Raw genomic sequence first — 8,470 nt, 5'->3', positions numbered from 1 at the left:
AGCCGGCGGAGGACGGCAAAAGAAGGCTCGCTCGTCGCGATCGTCGCATCCGACAGTCAAACGGTGGGTTTAGCACCGTCGACAAGGACACCGGGCAAAGGAGCCCCACACTTTACTTCGCGCTCAACGATCAAGGTACGTCCACAGCTGAGAACGGTGGCCTTCGGCCGCCTGTCGGCTTCTAAAGCGAGAGACGCGTCCGACAGATAGTACGCGCGAGCGAGAGAGCGTATGTACGAGACGAAGACACGCGGTCCGACTGTACGAGAGAAAGAACGAGAGGGAGAGAGAGAGAGCCTGTGCGTGCGTGTGTGTAGGCTTTTACGCGCGAGCGAGAGAGAGAGAGAGAGAGAGAGAGAGAGAAAGAGAGCGATCGAGACGTCGGTGTGGAGAAGGCGCGAGAGAAGGAGAGCGTACGCGCGTATGCTTGGCACAGAGGAAACGACGGATCGCGTGTCCGCGAGAGCGAGCGCGAGAGCGAGAGAAATGGAAAGAAACGCGCGTGTGTCGTCGCGGACTCGCGTACGCGCCCGCGCGCGCGCGCGTCCTATGCACGCGTGTACGCATACAAGGTAAACTCGCTGCTATCGCGTGTTCCTTCTTTTCGCCTGGCGAGTGCGCGCGCGCGACCGCGCGACCGTTGCACATTCGCGCGCGCGTGTACACGGATGAGAAAAGAGGGACAGAGAGAGAGAGAGAGAGAGAGAGAGAGAGAGAGCGAGAGAAAGGGAGAGGGAGAGAGAGAGAAGGACGTGGAAGAGAAACGGGGAGAAGGTATCGCAAGCACGATTTCGTCGGTGTTCACGGACACGTTTCGCGTGTCTACGCGCAGCTAGTTAACCCGTCGCGGTAGAGTACGTACGGATACGTACGGCACGTATACGTAGGATACCGCGTGTAAAGAGCAGCAGCGCGACCGTGAAAGGTAGACGCGTAGCGGCGCTAGTTAGTAGCGTGTTTGTCCGTGCACGGAGGGATTGCCGTGCGGCTAGACGATCGCTAGACGAATATAATGCCAGACGTTAGAGGTTGCCTGGGAAATGACGTAATCCGTCTGCGAGCGCTCGATCCTTTTGTCGCGCGCGCCGCTCCGGGCCGCGTGTTACGAGTACCGTGTGTACGTACGTTAAGCTCGACCCTGCTGCTCCTCGTTCACTCTCGTTTTCTCCGTGTTTTTTGCCCGGTTTTCCTAGTCGCTCCTGCGTACCCACTGCTCTCCCTCTCTCCTGCACCCTTTCTTTCTCTCATTTTTTCTCTTTCTCTCTCTTTTTCCCACACGCGCGCACACACACAGCGAGCCACGCCTCGTCTCTTTTCCGCTCTACTCGCTCGTTTTCCTTCCTCTCTTTTTCTCCGCCGTTCATTCACGAAAAATTCCGCGTCTCGTAAAACGACGCCCTCTCTCTCTCTCTCTCTCTCCTTTCCTCCCTCTCTGTTTCTCTCACGGTCTCTCTATCGCATGCGGGCAGGCGGGCGAGCGAAAAGCAATCGCCAACCCGTTGGCGAGATTCAATTAAAGCGGACTCGGTCGCGACGATCGCGACGATGATTCGCGTTTATTGCGCGCCACCGGACGCTTGTTTTTCCCTGCCCCCGACGTATTAGGAAAAACGGATGAAAATAGCTGTACCAGGAAATCGGTTGCACCTCCGCAAGGTCACCGGACGGACGGCCGATCTAGCGGCAGAGCGAGCCGACGCGAAATTCGTCGTCGCCGTCGCTCTGCCGCGCCGCGCCGCGCCAGGCCACGCCGAGCCGAGCCGAGTTACGTGGCTCTCCCTTTTACTTGCATCGAATCGACGACGTCTCGGATCGAGATCCTCCTCCTCCGCCTCCTTCTCCTCTTTCTCCTGCGTCTGTCGTCGTTGCCGCTGCCTGGCCGTCCTCTTTTCCGCTTCTCCTCGATTTCTCTGTAACGTCGAAAGAGAGGAACCTCGATGGAGGTGCGCTCTCACGATGTCGTTTCGACCCTACGCACGACTCTCCGGACGCTTCGCGAATTCTCTCCCTCTTTCTCCCTCTCGCTCTCCTCTCTCCCTCATTCTCTCTCTCTCTCTCTCTCTCTCTCTTTCTCCCCCCCCGTCCATCCGTCTTCGTCTCTCCCCGGCCCCCTTCTCCTCGCTCCGGGACGTGCAACGTATCGTGCAGATCCCCTATTTTTACGAGCGACGCGCGTTTGTTACACGATGCCGCTGCAAGTTGAAAACACCGACCGACTAGGTATAAATAGATCTCGCGATACCGAACCAACAGCGGGGAAAGAAGAAGGAAACGCCGCGAGGGTGACGAGAGCGGCCAGAGAGAGTCGCGGAGGGGGATGGTGGAGCTGGAGAAAAAGAGCGAGAGTGTGCGAGAGGGGCGAGGGGAGGCGAAAAACGTGGTAAAAAATAAAAAGCGCGCGTCTCTCTTGCTCTCTCGACCGATGACGATCCGCGCGTGAACGCAGCTTCTGAAAAAATTCACCGAGTCGCTTGCACGCGTATATTATGCGCGCGTCAGACGGCGCGCGCTCGCCGCGCCGCGTCGTGCCAATAAAAATTCCTCTGTACAAAGCCGATCCTTGAACGTGAGTTTGGAACCGTGATCCAGGAGCCTTGAAGGCTTCTCGGCGCTCGCCTACGAACTCGTCGAATTTGTCCTCGCTAGAAGGATACCCGTCTTTTTTCTCTCTCCTTCCCCCACCCCCTTCTTTCTCTCTCTCTCTCTCTCTCTCTCTCCCTCCCTCCATGCGTCTTTTTTTCGTATTCCGTTCTTTTAGATCGCAACAGATAGCTCGGCGATTTACACACGCTCGGTCGCTGCGTCTCTCGAACGACTTTCCTTCGCTTCCTCGCTCGGACCTCCGCGATTCAAAATATTTTCGTCGAACAGGTACGGAAATATGTCGTTCCGCCACTCTGTTTTCGCATTAGGCTCTGAAAATACTCCCGATAGAATGTTTTTCCTCCGCGAAAGAGATCGGCGAACGAGCAAGAGCACGCGGAGGAAGAGCGCGGAGAGAGAACGCGTCGACGATCGCTATTGTGGCGCACTGCCCGTAGAAAAGAGGGAAAAGACAAACCAGCTTTACTAGTCTCTCGCGTCGCTGTTTTGTCGACGTCCTCCTTGCGTTATGCCAGCCTTACGGCTTTTTTTATCGTCCACAATGACGCATAGATGCCCAGGTGCTCTCTCCTGGCTGCGTACACGCTCGTGCTCGCACGCACTCGCCGACTTACGCACTTTATCTCTCTCTTTCTCTTTCTTTCCTCACACGCACGCCTGTATTATATATATATATACGCGCGCAAACGCGTAGACAGGGGCGCGTGCGAGCGCGTAAATGCGTGCACGACTCGTACGACGCAAAAATACGAGAAAAAGAGCCGCGTCGCATCCGTCGTCGACGTGTGACCCGCGATCGAGCGACGGATTTTCTCGCGAACGAGACGGTCGATGAGTCGGCGAAATGTTTCGTTCGCCGTGAACCACTTGCAGATATTTCGAAACGCCGTTTGCAACCGGGTCGAATTTATTTTTCAACGATCTAACGACACACTTTTCGCCTTGACGAGTTGTCTACGTCTCCGCGCCCCTTCGCACCATCTCGCGACGTGGTCGGATCGAGACAATAACGCATCGGGGCGAGTAATCCGTCCGTTGCTAAACGCCACGCGATATCGCTGCTCTTGCACCCGCAATTTGCAATTGGCCTCGTTTTCGCTTCGCGCCAGGGTAACGTCGTTCCACTCGCTCGGCCGCTCGCTCGCTCGCTCGCTCCGTGGCAAAACCGGTACTCGATCGACTCCGTGCCGAGGGATCTGTTGCTTCGATGCCCGTTCTCTTCTCCGTTCTCTTGCAAACGCCTTTAATTTCTACCCGAGACGCTTTTCGACTTTCAACGGATATATCTCGCTCTCGATGCTTCGAAACGGCCGTGAATTAGTTCCGGATAAAATTATAATGCCGTCGAGGTTCCTCGCGATCCACCGTGGCGTTAACGCGTTCTTCGTTTCCTCGCTGTGCTGGGCACCTGTGTGTACCTGGACACAGGGGTATATCCTCCGATAACGGTTTATTCTCCTTGAACGGCGGAGGGTACCGCTTCTCCTCGCACCCGTTATTCCTCCCTTTCTCTTCTCCGCTTCTCCCGTTTTCTCTGCTCGAGTTCCCGCCGATATCTCGGTCGTCGTCGTCGTCGTCGTCGTCGTCGTCGTCGCCGCCGCAACAATTTCATCTCGTCCTCTCGATTCCCGTCTCCAGGTCGACTATGATTCGTATATCGATGCGGTTAGTCGATCCGGAAATGGATCGTGGACGATCGCGTTTTACCGCGAGAACGAGTAATCTTTGCGGAAGGGCCACGATGGATATCGCGAACCACGGGAAGTGGAGGAATCACGGTCGCGTTTCGCTCGATTCCTATCCGATCGTGGACGAATTACCAAACGGAGATAGCGATTATTACGCGTCGAGATTTCCCGCCGCGATAACCGGGACGAAACAATGCGCGACGAGATAAAGGCCGGCTTTCGTAGTCGCGAAAATAAACGTTTAATTGGCGGTGCGACAGGGGGTCGGGAGGAGAAGGAGAAGAAGAAGAAGAATCGCATCGAGTATCGCGGGTAATCGTGGTGGACGAGCGTGGTGGACGAGCGTCGCGAGCCCAAGTCGTAAGTCGAAGACGCGACGCGCTCCTACGCGAGATCGGGGCCGGTTAAGAGGCATTTTGAAAAATAAAAGGAGAAAAGGGGGGTCTAATTAAATTTAACGAACGGGTGCTGTACGGCGAGGCGTCGTGGCGGTCGTGGTGGAGGTGGTGGTGGTGGTGTTGGTCGTCGTCGTCGTCGACTAGTCGAATTTTTCGCCTCGACGGTATTCGCACGCACACTGTCTACACGTAGGTATGCATGCACATAATCCGACTCGACCGATTAGATTAGACGCCTAGTAACTAGATTACGCGACGGCCGTGTGTTATCTGCGAAATTAGACTCCGGCTTGAATACGTTATTTAGGCGAACCGGATGCTAGAATAACCTCGGCGAGGATTTAACGGCGGCCTTTGCCTCGCGATTTACGATCCTCATCCGGGAATTGTGCGCGATTATTCAAATACCGGCGCATTCTGTAGTTTATAATTTTCGGCTGTCGTTAATTCCCATTCGTCGAAACGCGCGCTCGTTATCTACGGGAAAACCGATTTTTCTCCTTGCGCGCCGATCAAGAACGCAGGATTATTCGATCCTGAGAACGATCCAGCACCGTCCGCTCGTTCTATCTTATCGCGGCCAGATTCCGCTGCTAGGCAAATATGCGTTTCGCGTGGCCGCTCGTTGAAATTCATCGCGGACCTCCGTCCAGTCTCCTAGCGCGTACATTACAGAGAAACACTGGCCATTATGAGAAGCACTGGCGAGACGTTCGCGAATATACATGCATTTGAATGTACGCGTTGATCTGGCAACCGACGAGAACGAACTTTATACTCGTCGAAACGAGCGATTAGGAGAGGAAAAAGAACGCGCCGATTCTTCGCGGACGGACGCGCACGCGCGCCAATGTGTTTCGCTGTCGGTGAAGCTCCCGGCGAAAAATTTGAATTTTAAAACACCGAACCAGCCTCGAGTCCAGCGACTTTCGAGAATCGCGAATCGTTTCATCCGACCTCTCCAACCTTTTCCCACTTATTTTTCGGGCTTCTCTCCCGTTTCGGAAAAGGAATCGGTACCAGGAACGGCTGGTTAGCTAGCTAGCTAGTTGGCCAGCTGTGGCCGATCGTCGAACGTGTGACGAAAAAGTTTGGCAAAAATCGAGGCGCATGCGTCAAGGTTGACGCGCGTTGACCGGCGTAGTACGTTTCATCGAGTAGAAATTCTTTCCGCGTAAAGGCGGCCGGATGTCGCATGGAATCCCGATTAATTAGCAGTGCGCGCATATCGTTAAGGTAACAGTATCCATCGCGTATCGTAACTGACCGCCGCCGAATTAGAGGGAAACAATGGCCCCGCCTGCTTCGCCGCGGCCCGTCTTAAAATTCCGTCGCCACACAGCTGATCGTGACGAGTCGCATGTCCCGCGCCACCGGCCAAAGTTATATCGACCAGAGTGTATACCCACGAAACGCATACCCTCGAAGGAGAGCGAGGGGGTATTTATGCGAGCGGTCGCGCGCGGTTCTTTCGTTGCTTCTTTGTTTCGTCGCGCGTCGCACGCACACGCGCGCACCCACTCGCGCGTCTCTCGCTGGAAAAAATGTCACGCTCGTGGTTCGCCTCGACGTCTATTCGTCGCTCGTCCGCTGCGTTTCACGAGCGGCCCGAGTCCGCCGCGCGATCGAGCGAGCGAACGAGCGCGCCATTTAGAGATCGGCCGGAGAAAAAGTTCGCGTCTCTTGCCCCTTTCTACCGCGGGCGTCTCTCTCTCGGCTTCAATGGCCGACGCCTCGAAGAATAACGGTCCCCGTGGAAGGTGCAAGAACTCCTCGGCCGCCGAAACTCCGTTCCCTCTGACCATTCTTCCCGACCCGTTCTCCAGACGCCGCTCGAGCACACGCTTCCGGGATTCCGTGGAAACCGATCTCGCGTTTTTGCCATCCCCGTGATCGAACCACGCGCATACACGCGCGTACACGCACACACACGCGCACACGCGTGTAATTCGTTTGTCTCTCGCGTTCGGTTCGATCGAGCGAGGATCGACCGCGGTGTCGCGGCCGCGATGCCGACGAATCCACCCGTCTACTTAGTCGTCTGTGGCACAATTAAAAATACAGACGGTGACCTATTTTCGGTATTTTTAAGCGCCGACAGAAATATTCGGTGGATCATCGCGTCTCGATTAATCGCGCGAGCACCGATGGAAAAGTGGGTCGGCACATCGGAGCCGGGGACAAGGAGTCCGGGGCAAAGTGAGACGTCTCGAACGCAAATTTACCGATTAACCGACTATCGTCGATTCGGGGTTAGGGAGAAAGAGAAAGAGAGAGATTCGACCCGAAAAACGTATCGCGTATTTTCGGTTCTGGTTCGTTTCGCGTGCGTCCATCGGGGCGCTTTAAAGGGGGAAGCGATGCGCCGTGGAAGAAATTTATCGAGGCAGGGTAGAAATAGGAATCGTTTCTCGGGGATAATACCGCTTTAAATAAGTACACTCGAGTTAAATTGGAATCGTTAGAGTACGCGGTTTTAGATGCACCGTACGGAACAGTGGAAGTAACGACGCGGCTATCGGCACCGACTGCAGTAGCACGAGTGCAGCGATAGTTAACCGTAGTTGCAGTGGAAGAGGACGGTATCGGAATAGACACGCACTAGGCCGCGCGGTGCAAGTAGCGCGCGTCTATTACTAGGCAGACAGATGGAAACGCGTGCCGCCCTTTCGCGCGTTCGCCGCGTTCGTTCTCTTTCTCTCGCACTTTCTCTCTGCCTCTCTCTTCATTCTCGTTCATTCTTTTTCGTTATTCCTTGCCATCTTTTTCTCTCGTTGCACGACGAACCGCGTTAATCGGTAGCCGGTAAATACGGGTACAACATAGGCGTCTATCGTAGCGGATCCAACGAACATACGACGGGGCGAGGGCGTTCGCGAGGAGGCGTAGGAGGAGGAGGAGGAGGAGGAGGAGGAACCCGTCGTTGGCCGTTAAAATATTTTAGACACGTTCGATCGGAGTAGAGAGAGGTTCTCGAACGGCAGGTTTACCGGCGTACGCGCGGGACTGACCGAGGTAGGCGGAATCGGAGGAAATTGACCGAGCAATTCTCACCTGACGCGCGGCGGTGGCATCGTCGGTTCCTAACACATTCCCACGTTTCACGGGTGTATCGGCCACAGCTCGACTATACCGATGAAAAGAAATAATTGGTTGTTTGGCTGCCGGCGGATTAGCCCGTTCGAGGTCAACGGCCACCAAATGTTTGCGAATGCAGTAGGAGGGAGGGAAAGGGTACCGGTTCGAACGAAACACACTAGCGAGAGACGAGGGATGAGGAACGAGGGAGGTGATGGGAAGGGGGGAGGGTGGGTGGAAGGGGAGGAGAAGAGAGAAAGGAAAAAGGTGGAGAGGGCACGTACGATGCAGCCGTACGGAGAAAGAGAGCGAGAGAGAGCGAGAGAGGGAGACTAGTAGACCCCGCATATTCTTGCCCTGCTGCCTACCTCACCCCCCACGAAAGCCTCGCGTGTGTAGAGTGCATTTAGGACGCATGTACGGTCGTGCCTAAAGAGGATGATATTCTTTATCGCTGCAGTTTCTGTCTATTGGGACGAATTCATGCGGCGGTTGTTGGCAAGCGCGTTAACTGGCAGGTGCGCCGGGTTAATGAGCACACCGGGGTTCAAACCTGCCGAAAAGGGCGCTTTTGAGGCTTCCTCGTGTACCAGGCACCGCGAGCACGAACAAACGATCCTTTTTTCCTGTTTTTTCTCCCTTTCCTTTTCTCTTTTCCTCTCTTTCCTCTCTCTCTCTCTCTCTCTCTCTCTCTCTCTCTAT

This window comes from Eufriesea mexicana, unplaced genomic scaffold (assembly GCF_001483705.2).
Source record: "Eufriesea mexicana isolate 0111107269 unplaced genomic scaffold, ASM148370v2 scaffold124, whole genome shotgun sequence".
NCBI classification, from domain to species: Eukaryota; Metazoa; Arthropoda; class Insecta; order Hymenoptera; family Apidae; genus Eufriesea; species Eufriesea mexicana.
Note: the sequence above shows the minus strand (reverse complement) of the source record.